Source organism: Lonchura striata, chromosome 12 (assembly GCF_046129695.1).
Source record: "Lonchura striata isolate bLonStr1 chromosome 12, bLonStr1.mat, whole genome shotgun sequence".
In the NCBI taxonomy this organism is placed as follows: Eukaryota; Metazoa; Chordata; class Aves; order Passeriformes; family Estrildidae; genus Lonchura; species Lonchura striata.
In genome coordinates, this window is record NC_134614.1 from 8,605,176 (window position 1) to 8,631,669 (window position 26,494).

Sequence of the window (26,494 nt, forward strand, 5' to 3'; positions counted from 1 at the left end):
TACTCTTCTTGCTATTTCCTGGTACTCAGTGGCTGCTCAGGGCAGGTAGAAATCATCCTTTTATTCTTTTGTTCTGGTTGTTTCATTACTGGGAATGTGAAAGCCAAAAAAACCAAAAAATAAATGTAAATAACCAATCTTAGTCAACTTAATCAAGGCCTTTTGCTATGGTTTATAAACTGAAAATAAACAGTGAAAACATACATGCATCACTACCTGTGATTCTGTGATCTCTTTTGCAATGAAGAGAGAAAATAAGCACAGCTCTATTCCACTGAGGATGTACAGTTTGATGCTAAATAGTAAACAGCCATAGGGGTTGATAAGGAGAAACTGGAAAGAAGCAAACATAACCAAAACTTATTTTTAATTAATACAGCATTGCTCCTACTGTAATTTCAAGGTTCAGCCTTCCAACTTGCAAAAAGAAATAAGAAAATACAACCACAAATTATTTTTAACTGTCCCCTCCCCTTTGAATCACCTTCTGGAAGAAATGAGCATATAAAGCTCTACAGCAGACCTGGCATTCCCAAACATACGAAAATCAGACACAACTCATTAACAGCAAGTTGAATTTAAGCGTAAAGAGGTCTTAAGAGAAATTTGGGTTACTTAAAGGTAGCACAAAGTTTGCATAACAAGTTGTAAACTCAGGGTGAGATATACAATTTAATACCGTTTTAATTTTCTTTCTTTTTTTAATCCTCCTGATAAGATGTTAAGAGCAAGCATTTATTTTTTTAACCTTTTACTGAATTTTGTGGTTAAAACATATAAACTCCACACTCTGATGGATCTAAACACTTAGGATTCATGTCTGCTAACAGCCATATTGAATGATTTTTCAGTAAATGAAAAGAATATATCATTTTTGTACCATCATGGGGCAAGAAAACCTTTAAGCATTGAAATGTCTGGAACACAAGACAGTAAGTAAGAAAGAAAAAGCTAAACAAAAATCCCTGGAGTTTCTGATATGCCAGAACCTTGTTTGTATGGACAACCATGTCAGGACATGCTCAACGATTTTAGGTTTGGAGAGCATAAAGAGTTGTGTGGACTGGGTGCTGTCAGGAACATCCTCTGGGCACCTTCCAGAAATGTTATTCCTACTGCCTGAAGGACTCCCATTTCTGGACAGTGCAAATCAAATTATTAAGTGTGTATTGTTTGCTGTGGCTTATTCCAGCTGCCCCTCCAGTGCTCATCCTGCTAAAAACTGGAGAAACAGTTAAGAAGAAGCATTTTGCTTTTCCTATGCAAAGCCCTACACACAGAGAGAAACACAAACCAAATACCCAAGGGCTTCACTTCGCAACACTGCAAGTCAGCACCTACTTTGTTACTTTATTGGGTCGTTGCACTGATGAACATGTTGGTAAACAAGACACAGACTTCATTACTTGTCTAAAAAAATACTTTCAGGAAGATTTGTGCAACTGACTTACCAGGGTAAAAAAGGCAACTAAAGACAAGCTCTTTGATTACAGTTGTACTCGTGTCCCAGTTAATCCACAAAAGCAACAGAGTGTTCAATGATTTTCCTACAGACAAGCTTTCCTGGCTCATTATGGCCTTTCACTTTCTCCATCACTAAATGGATAAATGAGTTAAAGTCTTGGTCACTTTCCCTGCACCTTCCAATTATTTCTGAGTTTGTTTGTGGTTTTTTTTGTTTGTTTGTTTGTTTGTTTTTTTTTTTTTTTTTTTTCTGCACAGGTTTCTTCCGCCATAGAAATGCTTCTTTACAATAACTTTTATAGCAACTTTTTTGATAGAAATGACATGCCCTAATGGTCTGCTTTCCAACCACGCTGGGATACTGGGGGTGACAGCAGGCAGGGGAGTTTTTCTGTGAGATCATTCAGTTAAAAGGGATGGGGCATAGGTGCTACTGGCACAGAAGAACTCAGGAGGAAAACCAGAGGGCTGTAAAGCCCCACGGCTCCTGAGGCAGTAGCACACACCATGGCACAATGCTCTTCCCAACCCTTCCAGTGCTTTAAAGGGGACAGGGAGGTCACAGAGCGAGGCCCACAGGAACCTTCCAGAACTTCCAAATGCTCCTGGCATGGAAAGATTGCTCATCCCCAGGCAGCTGAGTGGGAAATTCTCTTTCCACATGGTGTCATTTGTTTGAGTAGATCTAACCCTTAATGGTCTGCCCAGTCCTGCCTCCAGATCTTTCCTCTGTGAATTAGTGCCATCCACACTGCCTTGATTCTTTCCCTTCTCCAATGCCAAGAGGCTCTTTCATGCTGTTTACTATGCAGCTTGCTTAATTATAATCACCCTGGCATTTTGTCTATCTGAAATACCTTTCACTTCCACGAAGCAGCAAAAGAATGAATAGTTAGTGCTGGCCAGGAGCTCTCCTGATGTTTACAGCAAACCCAACACAAATTAGCCCAAAAAGATTCCTTTCTGCCTTGTGGTTTACAGTACTCAGCACTCCCCAGGCCACAGGATGATGGCTTTTCCCCACAGATCTGGATATTTGCTTCTACTACACCACTAAGTACATAAATCCTGGTGTAAATGATGTTTTTTCCATATTAGCAATTACTGCTGAACCCACAGACACGTTTTGTGACCAGGACTGAGAAGCAATTCACACAATCAAGAAGAGGTAAAAAGATGCCCATAACCCACTTCTTACAATAAGTTAGTTCACATCTTGGATAATTTGAGAGTCCCCAATACTGTGTAAACAGAAGTTAGATCAACTTCAGCCCAATGAATGACAGCTTTGTGGGAAAGAGCTGCAGACAGCTACTTTTCCAGTCTTGAATAGACAACCCCACTCTGCTCCTGTGGGACTATTAAAAATTAAGATATTTACTCAGACCTGAAAACCAGCTATATTGAGAAATGTATTTGCTTGTCTTTGGAAAATGCTTAATTTAAAAGGTGGTCTAGTAAATATAATTTTTATGCTCCTACGATGTATCTCCTTGACCCCAATGCAGTTTTCCAAATAGAGCATAAACATTTTAACTGGTCTAAAACAAAATCCACCTCTGAAAATGAGGTTATGAAACCTATTTCTGACAGAAAATCACTTAAAATTCATCTGAGGAGATATCAAAGGAGAAAAGAACCTCATGATTCTCTTGTAGCTGTTAGCACCCCACCTTCATCTTAGATGTGCACTAAGGAACTGCATCAGGTGAGATGTGCAAATATGGATCACACGCACAAAGATCGGATATCCTGAGGAAGGAGAGTAATTTTCATAATTATCTCCTCTCATTAACATTTCGTTCCACCGAAGCAGTAGGGCTTTTTTTAATTTTAAAATGTTAAGAGGAAAATATTGCATAAAACCATATTGATTTCCAACATATGTCAATTGAATATAGTAAGGTTTGATACACTCTTGACTACCATATAAAACTACTTAGAGCAGCTTGCTCATCAAAAGGCAAAATTTAACTCCCATATCTTGTGTGAAACTGAGGAAAGTTTCCAGTATTACTGGAAATAGTGTATGACATGCAGTATTTGCTCAGTGGTAGAACTATTTGCCTTATTTTGTTAGGATTACAGATTATAGCTGAGTATAAAAAAATACGGTATTTTAAGTAACAACTTACACATCTCAAGTAAATAATACAAAACTATTCAAGTTGCTTTCGTTTTCTTTTCCAGAGGAAGAGTTGCAAAGGAAAATGGAGAAGAAACTGTGTGTTGCTGACTTCAGACATGACCCTCAAAAATTACACAGAAACCTCCAGAGCAAGGCCTGCATCTGCCCTACCATTACTTACAAGGTAAAAGAGTACCTAGAAAATAAAACAAGAGCTTCTCAAAGAATAAATAGAAAAAAAATGGTGAAGATAGATTCTTTCCTGTTATTGCAAGTAACAATTTTCTAGCAATAGCATTCATTTATAGTGGAAGGCCGAAAACACCCATCTGGAATAGAGAATTAAGACAAATTGAAAATAGTTCCTTTTTAAAAAAATGTGCTAATCATATTCTTATTAACCTACCTTAATGCATGGAATTGATATCACAGCAAAGAGGATTTGTACACCGACCTCTTTCAAAATGCTTAGTGTGAGCTACAAGGCTCAGTGCAGTGTAGGTAAACATCACAATACTTTTAAATTGGGGCATTAGGAGTTACAAGAGTTTAATTCTACAGTTATTCTGTTAAAAATTTCATGTTGCTACCTCTGAAAAACTCAGATATAACAAGTAACAAATACTACAGGTATTTAGTACAGTTCTGGAACAGCGATACATAGTGTAGGCCTGACCAAAAAATAGATTCTTCACCCTTCCCAAATGCAGATCTGAGCAATTATAAAGTTTTACTTTCAATCTTTGAACACAAAATCAAAACAGAAGCACTTTAAGCATCAATCTGTGCTATTGCATAATCCAAAAGCAGTTTAGGAGACTTACACAGTAGTGGGATAGAGCTGTTTCCATTGTTTGTAACTACCTTCCAACACCATGTTAAATTTTAGGACAAGCAAGTACAATAAACTCTGCCTACAGAAGAGAAAACACCATTCAGTTTGGTTTTTCTTGTCAGTAAATATTTTGTGGCTCTTGCTTAATTCCAAACAAACTTTCAGGATACTCTACAATGAAAACATTAATTTCTGTTCTCCAAACAGAGAATGGTTAGAATCTCTAAACAATTTTCAGTAACAACTTTAAAAGGCACAGTTTGAACTCTTCCAGCATCTCCTAGTGAAGTTACATGAGCTACACAGAGAAAAAGTTACTCCAGGCAGTTGTATGGAGCTCAGTGGAACACAGCATTACATTTTAGATCTTGGCATGAGAGAGTCAAAAATCAAGGTTTGGGTTTGTGACCCATTTACTGCTGACTTCTCTTCCTCTGTTCCCTTTTCCTATCATGACCTACCTACCAGAAAGTGATGCTGTAAAATTAGTTACTGACAGGCTTGGCTACCTTATCATAGCTAAGGATTATCATCTAAAGTCTCAAAAGTCTTTTAACCATTGCCTTCAAAAACACTCAACAGGAAGAGTCAATATTATACTTTCAGCAAGGTGTCAGCATGGCCGCTTACAGGCTCCTAACAGCAATTCAACACATTTCTGACGCAACAAGTGACTGAATTTATATTCAGAACTTTCCTTCCCATCTCCTACAGCAAAGAGAATCAAGAGTCTGTCTGTAATTTTGGAAAGACACATTATGCAAACAGGTTAATTAATTTGCTTCCATGATCAGACAGGGACGAGCCTCTTAGGATTCCTCCTTGCTATGAATAATTCTTGTGGAAACTCCCAACTTCCGTGCTTACTCATAAACCAAGGAGCCAGAATGCTGAGTAAGGACACAGCTCAGAACTGCACAGACAGGTAATCTGCCATTACAAATACTCATGAAAGCACTACACTTCCTAAAGCTCCCTTTCAACAACCTTTTTTCAATCTGAAACAAATTTACCAAACTTAATACCAAAGGTTATCTCAAGAAGTTTGCACACTATCTATCCACCTGAGATATACCTTTTTAAAATTGTAAGAATTTTTTTTTCTAAAGTTTTATCCTTTTAAGGGCCTTTGAAAAAGTGGGATGTTTGAATCAGCCTCAAGGACAATCCATTAAAGAGCTGAAGGGCAGGGGAACATAACTGCATTTTAGTTTGGGATAAGAAGACTACCAGCCAGGCTTGGTGTAGATGTCAGCAGCACCTTAAATTACAAGTTCTCAGTTGATACCCCTACACCGTGTTAAGTGAAACCTATTCTTCCTACAAAACTGTTACCCTGAAAACCCCCTGGCTTCCCCTATAATAAATAATAAGTAAACTAAGCTGAATACAAGGAATGATGGAGAATGGAAATGCCCAGGGAAGTGAAAAAAGAGAACTTAAAATAGAAAGACTAAATTTGTTCTACTTGATTCTCTTTCTGGTTTTTTACCCATCATTAGCAAGAATTTAATGTTATCTACTCACCCACCTGACTAGGGGGTACTCACAAAGACAGACCAATGACCAGACCAGCCTTACAACATACTCATTCTTTTATTCATTCCCTTACGCACAAGTGAGGAATCATTTTGACAAAAGTCTCACAACACTTCAAAACCAAAAAATCCTTTACCTCGAGGAACACTACAGTCCATGTTCTTTGTTCTTCCTCCTAGGGCCAAGGCCCAGCTGGTCTCAGTTTCAGGAGGCACCTCTCAAGTAGAAAAGAGCAGCATTCTTTCAGGTTTCAGCATTCATTGGACTCACTACAAACAATGACTGAAACCTCATTTTCACATCCAAACATAAACAACAGGGAGAGATTAGACTGCAGAGAAGCAATTGGTAACTTCTGCTGCTACAGGGAGGGGTGTTAGTAACCATAAAAGCAGACAAGGTCCCAAGTTGGTACTGTTTGTGGCATTTACCAGCTGTCAAAATACAGTCAGCTCCATGGGAACACACCAAACATTCCCAGACACTCTGCTGGTAAGTTTACAAACACTCCATAAATAATGCTTAAGCATCTAACAGGAGAGAGACTCACACATGACATTGAGAGCCAACAGTACAAGCAATGCAAACTATAACTTAAGATGAACAAATAGAGATAACCAGAGCTCCTGAAGAACTCAAGATTGTTTTCCCATAGATATCCAGCAGGTGAAATAAATGTTCTGGACCACACAGTGTGCAGAGAGAAGTCAGTAAGAGCCAACCCGCAGAGCAAAAATGAGAGATCTAGATCTGGAACAAGCAACTCAAACATGTTTGAAAGCCAAATTGTTAAGAGAGTTTAGATCATTGCCTGTCGACTGTATCTAGCATGGGATTAAAAATAGGCAACAGGTGGGAGGGAAAGATGGAGAGGAACTTGAACATTTTTACTTTTGTTGCTAGCTTTCACCTGTGTTTTAATCATCCTGGGGAGACTTTGATGGATTTTGGGATACAATAGAAACGATTTTTCCTTCTCAAGCAAACAAACAGATTATAGATACATAGTTCTGGATTATCAGAGATTTGAGTCTGCTTACAATTTTTTCAAGTGACAACCCCTAATTAAGTATATTTTGAAGAATGTGTTTCCTCTCATAATTCCTCAGTTAGCTCCTATAAATTCTGGAGAATTTTAACCCCTCTTTTTGGCATAGTATACAGACAAACATTCCTGCTCAAACAAACTATGGGAGAGTACATGGGAATACAGAGTTTACTAAAAAACACAGTAAAACCCAAAAAGCATTAACACCATGGGTGCACTGTTATGATACTGGAAATTCCTGAACCTTGAAAATAGGAATTAAGTACTTGGGGGAAAAAACCACTTGTGCTGCAACTTGGGAATGAAGCACTCCACATTTTAAGGGAATAAACTCACTCATGTGTGAGTGTTTGGAACACACTCCTTTGGGTGGCAATGTCCTTGTCCCCATGCTTTCCAGGGACCACAAGTTCAGCTGAGCTCCTAAATCAGTATGTGTCTTAGGAGAAGGCATCTGCCAGGACCAGAAATGATGGATAAACCAGCCTTGATGGACTCCAGCTCCTCAGCAGGCCCAGCAAAACCAATCAGTATCACCCCTAAGCTTGGGGACTGGAGTGATGGCCCATCCCTGCTGCATGGGGGGAGATGAAGGAGAGGGCTGGTCCTGGGCTGCAGAGGCAGGCAGAGTCCCCAGAACATTTTAAGACTTTGGTCAAGGTCTTTTTAGTTTTTGTTTTTCTCATCATCTAATTGTGAGGGCAGGCAGGCACTTTTTGTTTCAGAAGGTACAAAGCACCAACAGCAGAAAAGCAGCTATTCACTTTTATTTTAAATCCTCCATCAGGTGCTGAGCTATGGATACTCATTAGATGGATCACTGTATTATTTCCAAACAATGGTTACTCTTTTACCAGGAAGTTGAAGGATGATGCCTTCTGAGAAAACACTGAGCAACTTTTCTGGAAGTTGACCAACAGTTCATTGTGTCTGTTTCACATGCATTATTTGAGGATCATATAAATATTTCAGTGTGGCATCAGAAAGATAAAGCTCTCTCTAAATAAATACAGTTTAACCTCTATAAGCACATACCTCTTTCAGATTGCTCCTCTCCCTTTGGAAATACATTTTAGAATGATAGACAGTAAAAATATATTAAAATGCAGTAGTTAACAGGTGGTTCCCGTGCTCTGTGTACTTAGGTACACAACTACAAATTAAATTATGACCTCTGTTACCCAAATGACTCACTCAAACAGCAATAACAGCCTCTGACATGCACTACAGTCATGACTGCCAGCAAACTCCTCTGAAGCTGCTTACAAGTATGTCTAATTTTAATCATGACACTGAAGTTTCACAGACATTGCAGGTTTTCTGCCTCAGAGGAGTTTTAAGTTTCATCCAAACAAACCCTTCAGCTCTTTATTAGAACATGGCTATAAAACACCTGGAATGTACTCTGAAGACACAGGTATAGCTGTCTCAATCTCTAAAATATGAGATTAGTATTTTAAACAGATAAGAAACTTTTTCTATAACAATTCCCCTCTTTTAAAATGCAAATAATTCCACCTCAATGACACAGTGAAATTACCCCCCAAAAAATGAGACTTATTCTAATCACAAACACAGTGAACAAGAAAATTACTGACACTATCTTCAGAGCAGATTAAGCTAATAAACAGAAAAACTCCCCCCAAAATAAGACACCATTCCTACTAAATTAAAGAGAAACAAAAAAAGCCCAACTTCCTCCTCTCTTTACACATTTAGGGAAGGTACTACACTACTACAGCCAGCCTCAGTTCTAGTTTGCATATTAATCCTCACTTGGGCACTTTCCAACATTTCATAAACACATTTTTCTGGCTGGCAGTGGAAGACATGGTAGACATACAATGTCTGGAACTGGCACGATTTAGGCCCCATGGGTACTTCCAGCACGCAATGAAATAAAATTATCTGTTCTACCAAGGGACAGGACAAAATTTCTATCCCACAGTATTCCTTATTCCCAGTGACCTTGTTAGGCAATTATCTTCCCTTTAACGTGGAAAGCTGGCAACTTGCCCCTTCAAATAGCTGCATAATAAACTAAATTGCCTGCCAAGAGTACTTGCCTGTCATACCTGTGTTTCATACTTGGCAAAGATTTCACTCTACCTTCTAAACCTCTTGGATAGGGGCCGTAACCACACTTAGGCAAGACAGAAACAGTCACATCACTGGGGGAGTATCTGGAATTTTTCCTTGAATACACAAGCTAGTTGATGAGTAATGCACACAAAAAAGTCACCAAGTTTGTCTTTCTTAGGAAGCCGAGCACACCAGTCTGTGCTTCCTACCTGTTTCTAGTACAAGTTAAAAGTTAACCACAAGAATTTCACTGTACTGAGTTAAACTCTATTAACTCAAATAATAAAGAACAAAATAAATACTTAGCATACTTGCCATTAACCCCTTTTCCTGAATTTTCTTTGGTAGTAACTTCCTAGACAGATGAGTTTTCTTCTAGGTAACCTACAACTTTTAAGACCCAGGCTATGGCAAATCTCAGCCACAGTGACCAAGTCCTCCAGGACTAAGTGTTTGCACCTGGCAGGAAATTAGAGTTGACCACTAAAACTAAGACTCCACCTAAATGAGTCTTGTAGCCTGAAAACTTCTGCTTTTCCAGATAAACTGGGCAGAGCCACAAGAGAGAAGCTTTCCACATTGTAAATGGAGCATCAGCCAAATGGAACTGCTTCATCCCTGCTCTCTTGAACACTAACACTGAATGAAGAACAATTATTTAAAATACTACATGTGGGTCTCTACAAGGAGACAGAGCTTCTTGCAACTGCTATAGTTCATCACAACTAAATATCCTGAATTTAGACAGTAACTCAAATATGAATGACAAAAACCACGTCAAGGAACAGCCAACAGAGGAACCCTTATGCTCCAGATGAAGCTTCACCAGGAATCTCTTCCTTGTTCACAAAGAGCTAGCTTGGAAGCAGAAAGTAAATATTAATAGAGAAGAGTTAGGGTTTAGCAAAAAAACCTCTACTCTGCAAATGAAGAAAAGCACATGAATGCTTCACTAATCTAACAAAGCCCTTTTTCAATATGATTCCATAAAAAGTTATATTAGTCCCTGAAAATAATCAGGACTTTGAATGTTTCTATAGGCACCAGGGGAAAAAAATCTCCAAATCAAACAAAAACACAAACCAGAAAATCAGGATCAAAGCCCACAGTAAAGCGTCAGGCATCAATGTCTGGAGCCATAACAAAGGCTTTATAATCTAAAAAAGATTACATGGTTGCCATTTTAGAGTGTTTCTGTGAGTGAGAGATAAATGAGAACATGGTAGAGGTCCAAAATATACCAGCTGAATAAAACCCAATCTGTTACATTTTCCAAGACAACTCTCTGCTCTGTGAGCTTTACTAGAAGCAGCACGGTGAGTGCAGCCAAATTCTCCCTGAACAGGAAAACCTCAGACCTGTGTATCAATGGCAAGAGGAGCCAAAGAGTGCAACAAAGACCCTTTCAAACATGGGAAAATCTGACTAGGAAGGACAAACCAGCTACTGTAAAAGAACCAAAACTTCTGTGCCCTAATACATTGCCAGAGGTGGGGTTTCATAGGAATACATGACTTTATTTGTATAACTTTACACTTCACACCAATGTCATATCAACTCTTTCAAAGTATTTCACCAAATAAAACAAGCATGAACTTGGAGAAACTCAAAGTACACATTTGCAGAATTGTTTGATCACTGTACAGTTACTCGGAATTTCACAGAGTTTTCACCCTTCTGTTGACTTTACAAAGTATTTTGAAAGGGAAAAACATGCAGCTATGAGCAACTTCTGAATGCCAGCTCACTGTGCTACTCCCCTGCACTGCCTGCTACTGAACAAATCATTGGGAAGGTTAGTATCAAACTTCAGCAATTAAAAGGAAAAAAAATCTTTCAAGTTGCTGCGTTGAAGAGAGTCACACTAATTAATCTGACAGATGCTGGGAACATCTGATTGCAAACTGCTGAGGACTTGACAGCAGCACACTGGATTTTGCTCAGAAAAAAAAAGTGGGAAAAAGCTCCAAATACTCCCATATCTTTACAAGATGACTGAGACACTTAATTTTGAGCAAATACATTTTACCACATCACATGTTTTTCTCTGGAGTTTTATCATCCATTTCTAAATAAACTAGACACTAACACTGTATACATTTTCAGAGATCATAAATTTGTTTTTTTTCTCCAAAACCAGGACACATGTAAAACCAGCAGTTTCCATATAACAAATTAAGGACAGAGAAAGATGGCTTAATGACTGATCTCAGAAATTCATTAAATTGCCATCCACTGCTTCCTGCTAGAATTACTGTTGGAATTTGTTATTTGTTTTAAAAATGGACTCGCTTCAGCGTTTCCTAGGAGCACCAGGGGAACTGCAATTCATCTCTGAAAGGATTAAACTAAGAGAGAGAATCAAAGTAACCCAGTAAAGTTTCTTAAAATCAGTTTTTGACTGCTGCTTATGTATCCTAAAACACAACAAAGGTCAAGGCAGAGAGCAAGCTGAGAAACAGAAAATCAAATCCTGTTGGAGTTTCATGATTTAAAAGGTTTCACTGCAGAACTTCTTTGTACAACACGCCTTTTAGGAAAAAAAAGTATTGGACTGGATCTGCCTTTTTAGCAAAGCACAGAAAAGTTGGGGAAAAGAAAGTAGAGCACAGGCACACAAAGTGAAAAGTGAAAGATGAGTTTCAGTTCTGTGAAGTATGCTCTACTAAGACTGATGTCACCAGAATGCCAAAATGTGTTTTAAAGTACTGCATTTGAGGTCTGAAATTGATTTGTCTCTTTCTTAAGGCAGTCTTAAGACTGCATTTTACTATTTTCACACTTTATCAACAAAGGATGAGGGCTTTTTTTCAGTGTTTGTTTTGGGGAGGACACACATAGCCCACATCCCTTAATGGGCGCAATGGCACTGGTTAAAACAATTGCAGCAGAAAGAAAAAATATATCAGCTTCATTAACATTTTAATTAAATGTGTTTTCTGGTTAAACTCAGGGAAATTTCATTCTTGAAGCACAATCTTGCAAGCATGAAGTATGAATGTAAGAATTCATTAATTTCTCTGTCAATGATAGTGTTATCAAGCCAGGTAAATTATGGCCACACTGAAATCTTTGTAAACACAGCTACAGCAAAAGGAAAACTGGTTGTACTGCTTCCAATCTGGTTTTACTCAGACATTGTTCAAAGTCTGGTGAGCCCAAGTAACTCCAGTCACTATGGGATTCCTTCCTGATACGATGGGCTGTGCAGTATTTGAGGATGTGTAGGCAAAGCAAAGTCTAACAGCAACAGATAAACTTGGATGTCTTTGCAGCAAGCCAAGGCTCTGGGTAGGGTGAAGTACAGAGGTTTCTGGCTCCTGGTTGAAGTAAATAAATGAGCATTTTGCTTTCCCTGCCAGGTTCCTCCAGCACTGTTACACTGGATAGGACTAACAGGACCAAATTCATCTGCAGTCCCTGCTCAGGTCCCTGGGCATCTCCCACCAGTGGAGATACCTCAAGCAGCCCATGGCCATCTCCCTGCTACCACTTCAGCCCTTTCTACTCACCCATACAGATTGCAGTTTTGATTTGCACTATTAGAACACACAACCAAACATCTGAAAACTGTTGCAAAGTAAAAGCTCACATTTTTATTTCTTTCTTAATATTTGGCAATGCCTGAAAACAAAGAGCACTAGCCCTGTTCTCCAAAAGGCCAATTCAGAACTTGGATAACTTCAGTGTATAAATGATGTGGGAATGAGCTTAGAAATGTATTTATGAAATGCACAGTCAGACACAATCAACCTCTGGATTCCAGGATCCACATTAAAGGAACAGAAGCAAGCAGCCTACTTCCTCTTAATATGTTGCTTGGTAGGGATTACTCATTACTTATTTGCATTACTACTTATTTGTAGATGCTATTACTGCTCAGCTAAACATTTTCATTATTGATGAATGCCATATGCACCTGATGTCACACAGCACTACACATTTGAATAGAAAAGAGCAATTTTACTGTTTGAGTTTCTGGGGAGATGCAACTAGTGGAAAAATGGTGCCAAAGTCCTTCAGCCAATCCTTTGCACCTCCAACTATCGAAGCCAAGCTGAACACAAACTACATGGCTGCTAATTCTCTATAGCATGGGAATATTGAGAAAAGTTTAATAAAAAAATGCTGTAACACTTGAAGTCATTGCATTGCATAAAGCCCAAGAGGCTTAAAGGACATCTCCCATACTTTGACCAAAAACCTGAGACTCCAGCTTCTGGCTGCATCAAACACAACAGGGGCTTCCCATAGCTTCTGTTTTCCATTTCACCACACTTTGTCTCCAACAGGAAAAGATTCTGCTCACTCATACCCAGAACACGTCCTTCCAGCAATTTATCAGATCAAGCTTTCAGAAGATTCAAAATGAGAAATTCTGTACAGTTGAGTGTGAAGATTCTCAAGCCCAGCCAACCGCAATCTCAGGTAGATGTGAGGACAGTATGACACTGCTACCCCGGTTTTGTGCAAGTGTTTCCAGAGAGAAGCAGTCAGTTTCAGAACACAGCTCCAAGTGATACTGAGAGAGTCCAGCCAGAATCTTTGGAAAGATGAAATGGACCAAAAAAGCTTTTCCAGCTTCTTTTCCCAGAGGACAAAACCCTCTCAATTACTCCATTTATTTTACCCCCATTTATTAACACACCTGCACAGGCACAAAATATGTGACTTACACACTTAAAGCCTAACTTTGAGGGAGAAAAATCTCTCGGAAACTTTATAATCATAAAGTCACAAAGAATGCACAGGAAAATTCACAAGTCTCAAGAGTACTTGCTTTTCCCTAGGATGCTGGCAGAACATCAACCTCATCTTTGTTCCAGCTTTGATACAATATTGTGCAGTGTCAGTTAGATGGAAATTTCTCCAGTTTGCACCAGGGAAGGGCTCGGGCTGTGCAAGGACAGCAGTGGGCGTTGCTTTGCAGCACACACAGCTGAGCTCAGCCCTACACTGCTGGATGGGAGCTGTGGGCTGTGTCCCAGCTGGACAGCTCAGTGCCCAGCCTGTCAAGAGACGGGGCAGGCAGCAAACCACAGGACACTGACAGGACTTGATGGGGTGTCCCAACCAGGCACCCACTCTTGGGCTACTGCAATAGGAAAAACAGGCAAAAAAAAAAACCTGAAAAAAACAACTAAACCACACAACCAAATACCCAAACCCCCAGAACCAAAACCCTGAACGAACACAAGTTTCACTACCCATGATCTGGGCAGGCAGCAAGCAAACAATTACCCAAACTATTCAACTTGCCAGTGGTCCAGCAGAAGCAGAACAATTCTGCTCCCCAGTACAACAGCACTGTCACTGTCTTACTCCTGCAGAGTCCCATATCCAGCTGCAAACATTTCCCCCATCTGCCCCTGCTTCCCTCTATTGCCTCTCTCCTTGAGCACAGAGAACAGATGGAACCACACTGGGGTATTTATACACAGGCTTTAAAAGGCTTACACAGCAGACACTGATGGACTGCAAAGTGGGGTTTTTTTGTAACTTTCCTAACAAATTGCTGTGGGATATTGAATGGTTAAGCAATTAAAAAGTGGTATTAAGTGGACTTTGGAAAATAAGACCCTGATCAGAAGAGCACTATGCATGCTGCTCTCCATTTATTCTGACTTCACCCACTAGAACTCCAAATAAGAGCTAAAGGACCACAAGAATTAAACCAAAATCAGAGAGACACAAACAGGCAAAGTTTTAACTCTTATTAGGCAGCAGGGTGCCCCTACTAACCAAAGTAAAACTAAACACAGCAGAACAGGGATAGGTTCTTCCACCTTGCCCTGCCTGGGACACCTTACCTATGAGTCTGGCATCCTTTTTTGTGCTTTTAAGAGGATGAAACATTAGATATAGCTGTCTTTCCTTTGAGGTATTTGAATCCTCAGTGTCTGAGAAGCCTTAAGTGGTCAGCCCAGCTTAGAGAGCTGTTAATTCAAAACAGAGCCGTGTAACCCACATGGTTTGTTTAAAGCAAAGGAAGAAAACATCCCTCTGTTTGAGACTCACTCAAAACTCTTTTAGTATTAGGATCAGCCTTATTCACTGGAAAGCAGAATGAAATAGCAGCAAGAAAACCAGATTTATTTTAAAAAAATGAAAAGCAAAGGAAAAAAAAATACCCAAACCATAATACAAGTAGATGTTTTTTGCAATCCAGAGTAGGAATAATGCTAAAACTGTTCCACAGCCCTCTGAACAAGATCTGCCAGTTGGATAAAGTCTTAAAGACTTCAAGCATGCCATCACACACAATGTGTGTATCAAAGTTTTAAAATAATTTAGAGCCTTTTCCTCACCATCTACAGAAGCATTATTTTCCAGCAAATGATATTCCAGGAATCGACAGATAAAGGAATTGAAAATAAACATGACTTGCATTGAAGTAATCACAGATGTTATTATAGTCTTGTAACAAAAAACCAAAAAAACAAAAAAAAACACAACAAAAAAAACCAAAAAACCAAACCAAAACAAAAACAAGTCATGACTTTCAATGGAGTCATCTTCTGTTTGAATGGGTCCCTTTGACAAAACTGAGATCATGCTATGTCATGACTTTTAGAGTACTTTTTACTTTGAAGTTTTACATTTTAGGGTAATACAGCCATAGAGTACTGCTGCTAAGTAAAATCAGTTTTGTTATCAACCAGACAAAGCTCAACTTGTTGCTGCACTGGTAATTAATTCCTCATCATTTCACTTGGCCAGAAGGGGAACAAAGGTTTCTTCCTGGATATTTTTCCATTTAGAGTCCTAAATCAGTTTCAAGTTTCATCCATCAACCACAGAAGCAACAGAACTTGTATCCCCACAAGCGGCAAATGAGTTTATAAACATCTAGAAATACTGTGTTTGCACAAGCTTTTGTATTTAACTGCATCAACTTAAGAGCAGACTCCAAGTGGACTGGCACATATGCTTAGACAAGGCTTAGCTATGATAAGCTGACTCAGTCATTAAATACCTATATAAGAGCTCATTTTCTTCAGGGAAAGGATGGAGATAATTGCTAATTTAGCTCTAATCACACATTGTAGAAGATGAATAGCTAGTTCATCCCTAGGGGAAAAACCTCACTAAAATAAAAGACTTCCCCTGATTTTTATGCTACATTAAGTAGTTATTCACAAAATAAAGCACTGGGAAATCCTGGAAAAGTCCTTTCATGATTTGAGTATTTTGGAGAAAACAAAAAGAAATTTGGTTCTTCGCAAAGTACATTAAATTCTGCTCCTCAATCCAACAATAAATACCAACCTCACATTTGATTTCAACACTGATATAAATACTTCTTACAATTTTAGATGAATAGATTAAACTTAACCTCTACTGTGCTTGGAACTGCAGTATTTTATACATTAAAAAAAAATTATATTCCCATAAAGACATACTAATATTTTACTCAGAACTATTTACTACATGCACTAATGTGCATTTTAGCTAGCACATTGGATTCCAAGCACCACTTATTTTAATAACATATGCTTGAATTCAGCCATAAGATATGCACTAACTCCATATGAAAAATGTGCATGAAAGTAATTTCCAGTTAAAATTTGGCCCCACAAGGACAAGGTATTTTACCCCACAAGGTAAAATACACATTAAATTTCAAATAATCAGTACTAAAGACTTCTTGACAAGTCGAGCTTTTTACCAGGAGAAAGAACTGCTATTACATGTCACATTCAGAATCAAAATACAGTTCTGGGAAGGTGAACACTTTGCTGCAAGAAGTCAGCAGCTCCCTGCTTCAAAGTTTTGAAAGGAGGCTTATGCAATGCAGAGTTCTAGAGATGGAAAGATTGGGTTCACAGTTATTAACCAGTAAGAGAATAAGGAAATGAGTTCAGAACAACACACAAAAAGTAGGAGATTGAAACTAAAAGCGGATTTTGCTCACAAGAGGTTTTTGTTCTTTTCTCCAGCTACAAGATGCAAGACAAAAAGAACAGAATTCAACATAAGGAGACACAAGGAATAACTGGCTTATTTTGGCTTCTTCCACTTAAATCCATATCTATATAAACTTTCAAGCAAATAAACATTTCTCCATGCTTCAACTGCCACCCACTGGAAAAGGAAAGCAACATTAATTCCAAATTTCAAGACCAAAAATAGGTCAGAAAATCAATCTGACAGACACTGGAACAGATTACATTAAAACCCTGGGGTTGCCTTGAAAACTCTTAGTGACACTGCAAGAAATCAGCAAGCTTGCAAATTAAACTGAAACAAAAACCAGGATACAGCAATGAACTAGAGCTGTACTTCCTCTATCCACCCTGACCCGGTGAGAGCATTTGGGTTGTATTACAGAAGTTTTGGGGAGGAGTTCCTGAGGCTGGAGCAGAAGGAAGGCTGGCAGCCCAGGATGTGACATGGATGAGCAGCATTGCAGAGCCTGGCATTTCTCATCACTCTGGGCTGCCCCTGCCATGCTCCAGGTCCATATCTACACACTCATGGTTCTCCTCTTTCCCACCTGCTCTTGCTTTACAGCAGAAATCAATCAGCTTCCTTGCCCAAATGGCAGTTTCAGCATTCTTGCTTTCCCTTGCCAGCAACTCCCACATTCCCTTCAATGGAGACGTGGGGTGTCTGTGGTGCAGATCCAACAACTTCATCTTTTGGGAAATGAAGCCATGTGGAAAGGCTGAGTAAAAACCCATACAGGCTGCAACAGAGCAGCTTACTTTGGACAAAACTGGTTTTAATTTTGGATAAAAGGAACCCACACATACACCTACAGCGTGTCCCTAGGTCAGCCATGTGAGTTGCTTGCACACCAAGCCTGCACTGCAGGTGCAGTGCCAGCACTTTAACAGCTGCACATGTGCCACAAACCCCACCCTTGCCTGGAACTGACTGCTCTGCAGAGGCAGCCCTGGAAACCTGTGCCCAGGCTGCCATGGCTCAGCCAGGAAAGGCAAAAATCACAGCTGAGACTACTGAGGCAATGAGACAGACACGCCCTGACTTCCTGGAGAGAAAAAACAGCCTCTGGTGAAATGAGACCAAATACATGGGGAAAATCAGGAGAATCAGATTCCAGAGGGCCTTCAATAGTTAAGATGTTCTCAGGTGTATGTGCAACTGAATACATCCCCTGCAATTACAGATGAGCTGAGAGGTACAAATTGATTGCAGATTCCCTCATGGTAAGGGTCCAAGAAAACCAGAGAAGAAAAGAAGTCCCAAGAACCTCATACAAGCATGGCAGGAATTAACAGAGAGATCTATAAATTCTTGGTCCAATTATAATATGCTTCTTCAAATGGCCTTAATGTAAAAAAAAAAAAAAAAAAAAAAAATCCACCAGGAAAAAAATACCTGGCAATGTTCCCTCATGACAATTCTCTTTTGTTAATGTAAAGGTGAGGAATCCCCAGTGCAATGACATCACTGGACTTGCTTCTTTCACTGGGTAGAGCTGGGGCCATGATACTTGCTAAAGCTGTAATACTGCTTTGAGCTGTGTCTCCTGCTCTCTAGTTCCCCAACATTTTTTTTCCTAGGCAGATGATGTCTGCTGACCCCTGGTTTAACCTGTCCTTCCCTAACTTATGCTAGGTTTGAAGGAATGAGGTAGATGGGGATGTTGGCATCTCCTTTTGTGCAGGGAGAAGGGGAGAAGACATGTTCCAGTGCCAATAGCTCACTGCATTCAGACCATAGCAAAACTGGATTAATTTTGGCTCTTAAGTTACCTGGGAAAGTGTAGGTCCACAGCAAGAAGCTCTTGCCCCTGGGATGCTGTTTCTTAGGTAAACTTGTCAAACAGAAATCGCAACTGTGGGCTCCTGTCAGCTACTGAGGAATGTAAGCAAATGTAACCTGAGAGGGTTCACAATTCCCTGACACACTAATCTGCTCTGGATATTTGGCAATCAGCACCCCCAAGTCATTAGTGAGACTATCTGAGTTCAGCAAAGGCCACAGTCATCAGACACTTAAGGAAACAGCTGAACTCTTGTTGAGCAATTCACAGCTCAGCGTGAGCACAGCATTACAGACCAGCACGCTGCATGGGAAGAAATGTCATCATCATTGATCAGCAAGTGCAGGAACCAGCCTATTAAAAAAATTCTTTTAAAAAACCCAAATCCATCGATACTGAAAGCATCTATAGTCAAATCTACTCCTTCACCTGCAGAGATACTTGTTTGACTACGGGTTTCAGGTCTAGTTAAAGCGTTCCTTATCAAAATCATAGAATCTGTCTGCACCTGCTTGCTGTAAGGCAGCCATCTGTGCTCATTCTTACAGAAATATACATTAAATACTTTTTCTTTTCTTTAAATAGGCAAGAATAAATCTTACTTTCACAAGAGTTTTTCAGTAAAATATTCAGACATACAACTGTGCTCCTCAGCAAGTGAAGTAGTTTCTCAACCGGCCTTAATGGAATCAGTGAGGTACAAAGTACCCATTTTGGTTACAAAGTCACACCAGCAAAATGCAGTTACCAGGAGGCATTCCAAAACATATCATAAACATCTTGAGATAAAACGTACAGGGCAGTCAGTGTCATATTTCAAACATGACAGTCTTTCAATGTTATTGCACTATGTCTATTTATCTTACTTTTCCATGAGAATAGAAGTTGAAAGCACATGATGAGCACTGCTTGTTACTGGCTGAACCATATCTTCCTACCAAACTTCTGCACAGAAGACTTTTTGAAGAGCAGGGACTGTTTCTTTTAAGAAAGAAATACAAGATCCCTCTTTTGTTCAAGCAAGAATCAAATACAGCCTCCTAGAAAAGCATAGTTCAAACAATCACATCAAACAATGTGTTAGCAATTGCTTAGCTACCTTTGTACTCAGAATTTCCCACACAAAGGCAGACTTCAGAAGACAAGCTTAACCTTAAGTTTGGCTCTTAAGACAGTTTTGATCATATTTTCAAATATCCATCCACATGTTCAAGCATCTAAATCTTGAAAAAAAAAAGTTTTACTATCAGAAAGAAAAATCTGGTATCACAACCAAAACTTCTTCCTCTAAACTGTTCCTCATAGTTCCTCAAAGTGAATATTGATGCATTCAATGCACTAAAGTAAATTAAATATCCTTGAAATGATGAACAAAGTGATCCTGACAAACACTCAGATTTGAAGAGTTCCTTTGGCAGAAAAGTCATGCCAAAGCTCAAACTGCATTTCCTTGAGAAACCAGAGAATATGATAGAGTCAAGTATACAAACCAGAATTTTATTAGATCTCTATTAAATAGGTGTTGATAGGGATAGGAGCAGATAAAATCAAACACTCAGAGTAGCTCAACACTTGAGTGCTAAACAGCCATGCAGTTTTCTCTGTCATCTGATCAGTACAAATTTATCACAAAATAAACAGCAAAGCTAAACCAACACAGGTCTGGGCTTCCAGCTCCAGATCAGCAGCATGAATTACATCAGAGCTCAGGGGTGTGGGAAAATAAGTTTAGATTTAAGACATATGTTTTAAGATGTGTTGTATCCATAGCAGGCAGCCAGGATTAAACCAAGTCCATAAATACCTAAATAATTTATGAGGCTGCAAAGGATTAACAAAACACAAATCAAAGCCACTCATGTGCAAACGTACATCCCATTTTAGGGATTTTCAGCCATTCAGGAGGTGAGAAACAAGATGCTAACTGAGATAACTCCTCTGAGCCCTATGGGGTGGAAAGGATGTCAGCACACATGTACCTCTTCAGACAAGAGGGCACCCTCACTAAGGGGTCTGGGAAGAGCCTGTTTCAGGAGGGTCTCTGCCACAGAGTCCACAGCAATGATACCCTGCCCTATTATTCAGTTATCTAGTCTCCCAGGAGCTCTCCTGACTCCACTCCCAATGGGTAAAAGTGGAACCACTTGGTTACATCTCAACCATAGCCTGCTCACAGCTCTAAGCAGAAGTACCAGAAATAGCAGGGTATGTGCATACATTAATTGTCTGCTTTGTTCTCAAAAGCAGGTAGCACCTCAGAATTCAGAATAACCTTGTTCTGAGGCATGGAGAGGTACTGCTGCTTATTTTTTTGATCGTTGGCTGATTAAATGTGACGAGATGGTAAGTACACACACTCCTCCCTTAGAAGTCAGGCAAGCATCATCCAAGGCTAAAAGCTTAACATGGATCAGTTCCATGAAGTTATCTGTGATAGTCATTCCCAGACTTTATGGACGGTGATTATTATCACATGAATACCAACTATGCTTAAGTATCCTTAAATAAACATTTCCAGATAGAGCATTGCACTCAATGGCAAAGCAATTGCCAGAAAACACATCAATTTCAGTAAGAGGATACCATAAAAAGTATTCTGTGGTTTTAAGCACTTTCTTGTCTTGAGCAGTATTTGCAAAGAATTTATTTTATGCCCTGCCTCTTGGATTTGCAGCTATCAACATAAATCTATGCTGCATCACTTCCATCTTTCAGTCAAACTGTCAGGTCTATTGCCAATTAGAAAAAAGCAACAGGTTCAAAACACAACTTCATGGATGTTAGGGCACCTTGCTGTCACCAAAAATCAGACATAATATCCCACTTGCATAAATTTTAATCAGAAGAAAAAAAAAATCAACAGAAAATTATTTGAAGCACACAGATATACATGTCAGATTTCTTTCCTCTGTAGCAATGTTATGTGTAATAACAGAGTCTAGTCTAGAGCAGACCAGAAATAAATCCTGCATGACTCCCAAGGTCAGATTTGTGCAGTTCCCAGCACTCCTGCATGCCAGATCCCTCATTTCACTACCTTTCCTGGTGTCCTGGTGCAGGAGCAGCACACTGGTGCAGCTTCCAGGCAGAAAGGCAGTATGGATCATCTAGGAGGTCCTGCAGAGATAGAGGCAATCCATTGCTTCCTACAGAGCAGGTTTCTGCAAAAGTACTCAAATACTGTAAAAACCTGTCGGGTAGCTCTGGCTTGAAGAGGCACTTTCTCTTTAAGAAAGTGTAAAAACTCTTTCGGGTAGAAATAACTGCCTTTGAAATGAGAACACAGAAAAGGGCACTTCAGCATTATTTTACCAAGGCTGTAAAGAGCCTTCCCTGGCTCATTTCTGTTAATTGCATCTTTGCAAAGTGCAGCCAAGCGGATGCAGAATGATGACTCTTAATGTGCTACCCAAGTGGCTCTGAATGGGTGCAGCTTTCCCCCTTTCCTTATTCCTGCTTCTTGTCCTTTGGTTCCACATGGAGCTCTACAGAAAACAAATTCTGCACTTGGATTATGTAGATAAAGGCACACTCAGAGAAAGATGATGAGTTCTGTCACAGAGCAGTAGTTAAAAAACTACTGGAACACAAACTGTTTTGTTGCTTTTTAGGCAGCTGTTGGACAGAACCTGATAAGAATGGAGATAATGCATTCAAATGCAAGGATAACCTCAGAGTAAAAAGTCACATAATCTTTCTCATCAGTGGATGATTAACAGAGGAATTTGGCTCCTAATGAGGTCAGCCAGCCCCCAGACTCCACTGGTAAATCCCTTCTTGTCATCTTTCACATTCAGCTCTGACTCATCTGCAACAAACAGTCCAATCCCCAGACTATTCATTCCTCCTCCATTCTTTCTGCAGTATTTGAAGTACATACTTTGCAAATGCAGTGAAGGAGATGGTGGATTACAGACACACAATGCACTGGGACTGCATCAGGAAGAGACACACCTGAGTTAGCTCTGGGGAGCTGAAATACCTGTGTCAATGAACACGGTCCAGGCACACCTCTCAGCTCAGTGCTGGCCAACCCTGTAAGGTATTTACAGTGCACAGGCCACGCTGGGGTCCAGGCACACCTCTCAGCTCAGTGCTGGCCAACCCTGTAAGGTATTTACAGTGCACAGGCCACGCTGGGGTCCAGGCACACCTCTCAGCTCAGTGCTGGCCAACCCTGTAAGGCAATTACAGTGCACAGGCCATGCTGGGGCTTGGGCCACTGCAGCTCCCTGGGGATCAGCTGCCCTGAGCCACCTTGGCACACACACACCGGCCACAGCCCCACCTCCAGGCACAGCTGGCACTGAGAGGTGGGGAAGGGGCCCCTCTCTGTGGGAGCAGCAGCAGAGCTGAGCTCCAGCTGTGGCTGGGCAGAGGGCAGATTTGTGCCTCGGCACAGAGGCAGGCTGACAGTGCAGCCCTTCAAATGGGAACAAGGATGGACGGTTAATTTAAGCTATTAGGCCCTAAAGTACTCACCAGAATCACGGGCTGGTAAAGGTTGGTAGGGACCTTAAAGACCACCCAGTTCCACCCCCTTGGCACAGGCAGGGACACCTTCCACTAGAGCAGCTTGCTTAAAGTCCTGTTCAGCCTGGCCCTGAACACTTCCAGGGATGGGACTTACTCTGAATGGACTTTACTTGTAATGACTGCGGCTTTTAGACGTCAAAATAAACTCTGAAGCCTGAAAGCTTCTATGCTTTTCCTGGGAAATCAGTTACTTTAGTAACAGACGGCATCTTTCCAAGATTTATTGTTATTTCCTAGATCTATATAGCATCAATTAGCCAAGTTATCTTTAAGGGATTCTTCTAAAGATTTCTTTTTAAGAAATGTACCTAGAAAATGTAAGTTATAAGTTAGAAATAGTTTCTAAATAATTCCTTCTGTACAGAGTATCTTTTCATCTATGTTGTGTGACCAAAAAGTAAAAATTATTATGCTATTTCACTATTCCATTCAATTAAAAAAACAGGACCCTACTGTATGATTATGTCTAATGAAAAGGTGGGTTTTAATTAATGAAGCACAAAATGGCAAAGAAATTAACAATGAGCTCTTTTCTGGTGATAACAATACGAGCATCTTCCTGATTAATTATGTCACACATATTGCCTGAGTAGAATCACCTTATAACTTTCCCATTACCCACAGAGAACATCACATCTGTGTAACTGAATATATTTTTCTGTATGTTTGTGTCAGCCACTGAGTGGCAGCAATTCCTTCATACCTAAATCTGAATTATGAGATACAGGATGAAAATCTCAAAGGATTCCCAAATCTAAATTCTTTTGCGCTGCCCCTAAGTTCTTTTGTGTTTAGCAGTGCAGGAAAATAATAACAACTAGTGAAATATCCTATTGCACCTTTGAATTTTTTAGCTGAAGTTTCAAAAATAATGCACTTCATTCTGAAAATCATATGTCCTTAGAACTTAGATGTATTCAATTTTACAAAACATAGCAAAACTGTGTGGGTCAAAGAAACTGAAAATGCCAGCATTTAATAATTTCTTAAATTAAAGCACACACCTGTATTTTATTATGAAATCTAAGATGAGGATCAGAAACATTAAAAAAAAAAACCCTAAACCCATGTTTTGCAGGTTTGTTTCCTTTCCTTAGTATTTGTAGGTTTCCACAGCAGTGACATGGGGTGACTGAAATCTATCAGTCCAAAGACACACAGCTCATTTTTAACACAGCCATTTTCAAAACTAAAATAAACAGGAAACCCTGCATATACACTTAAAAAATGCTTATGAATTACTGCTTAACCACTTAAGAAGCAGTTCTTCATAGTGTTCCTGCTCAGAAATCTATGTTGCTTACAGCTTCCTATGTGATTAGCACAGTGCTGCATGGCATTATTTGACAGACTGAAAGCTAAAGAGTTAAGTTGCTATTACATTGTTAATAGACTGTTGACTGTACAAGTCTGGAGCAAAAAAGATTTAAAAGGAACAAAACACACTGCAAGGGTATCAAGGATTTTTATACTGGTTATTTGTAGAGATACTAAACATGGCAGTTCAGGCTTTAAACAAGTCTCTAAAACTAGGTAGAGATCTAGTACTAGAACTGATTTTCCCACACCCATCTGCTCTGCAGAGTCAGTTCTCTCCTCGGACATATGAAAGGATGGGATACAGGGCAGTGTCATCCTTGCACATAAACCTCCTAGGTCCAGATCTACACTCTGCTCTCTGCTTCAGTGCTACTTGGACAATCTAGAAGTGAAGTGGTGCAACAACAATCAGGGCCCGCAAGTAAACTAATGTCAGATGTAACCACAAAATGCTGTAATCCAATTATTTTAATATTTCATGCTCTGATGCAAGTGGGGAATTCTCTAGCAATGAACTGAAAATTGTTTTTTAATAGATGCACGGCTGGCATGTACGTACACAAAAGCATCAGGCATTCCTGCTCCTTCATTTCTTACTGTCTGTCGCCATTCAGCTGGAAACTGACCATTCGAAAGACTGTGCATTTCATCTGCCCAAACTCACTGCAGCACGGAGGCTGAACAGAGAGTCAGGTGGTAGAAAAAGTTGGTGGTATCAAAGTCGTTACTTCTGCCGGGAGGAGACTCCACGCTCCTGTCAGGGACGGACCCCGGGGTCTCGCCGCCCGCCCGCACGGGGCACAGCGCTGTGCCCGCCGCAGCCCCCGGGCTCGCCCCGCTCCCCAGCGGCCGAGGGGGCTCGGGCGGGCCGGGGCCGCAGCCCCATCCCCACACCCAGTATAGAGGCTCGGGGGAGGCAGCCCCGGGCCGGGGGCGCAGCCCCATCCCCGCACCCAGCATGGAGGCTCGGGGGAGGCAGCCCCGGGCCGGGGGCGCAGCCCCATCCCCGCACCCAGCATGGAGGCTCGGGGGAGGCAGCCCCGGGCCGGGGGCGCAGCCCCGCCGCCTCCCGCCCCAGCCGGCGCCGGGGCGCTGCCCGGGGCACACGGGGCACGGCGGCTGAGCCCCGGCACCCTCGCTCTTCCTCCCGCTCGCTCTGCGCGCCGGGCGCCCCACGGAAGCCGGGCGGGCCGGAGGGAGCCGGAGCCCGTCTCGCTTCCTCCTTCACCCCAGGCGGGGCAGGAACTGCCGGGCGGCGGCAGCGCCGCGCCGGGGGCAGGTACGGGCACTCACCGCGTCCGGAGAGCCGTCGGGAGCCGCGGCCACCGCCGAGTTTCGGGCGCTGTCCCGGGAAACAGAGAGCGAGAGCGAAGGAGTGCGGGCGGAGCGGCGGGCGGGAGGCAGCAGAGTGTGCCCGGCACGGCCCGGCCCGGCCCGGCCCCGCGCTCCGCCCCGCCCCGGCGCGGCTGCGGCCACGCTCACCTGCTCCTGCCGCCGCCCCGCCCCGAGCTGCCGTGCCAGGCGCCGGCCGTCCCTGCCGGGCTCCCCGCGGCTCGTCCCCGCCCTGCTGCCCCTGCTCTCCTCTCCCCTGGCGCTGGCCGCGTGTGGCAGCGCCCGAGCCCTCAGGGGGAGCCCCGCCCGAGGCTCGGTGCCGTGCCGAGGGAGGGAGGGGCCGCGGCAGCGCTCTTGTGGTGGTTGGGGTTTGGGAGGTGTTGTTCCGCTGGTCACCCGGACTCGGGGAAGCACCGGGGTTTGAGGTGCCGGAGCTCGGAGCGAGCCCCTGCCCGTCTGCAGGGCTGAGCTGTGCTC

The 26,494-nt window shown here is 41.4% G+C and overlaps 1 protein-coding gene across 2 annotated transcripts in view; it reads right to left on the reverse strand.

Annotated features, from left to right (window-relative positions):
* The window catches only part of PRKCD (protein kinase C delta), a 60,099-nt gene extending 33,981 nt beyond the window's left edge, over positions 1-26,118 (reverse strand). For both annotated transcript variants that reach the window (XM_021529129.3, XM_021529128.3), the window contains exon 1: positions 25,979-26,118. The gene's annotated coding sequence lies outside the window, so the exon portion shown is untranslated. The remainder of the gene's footprint in view (positions 1-25,978) is intronic.
* Positions 26,119-26,494: the final 376 nt, after the last annotated feature.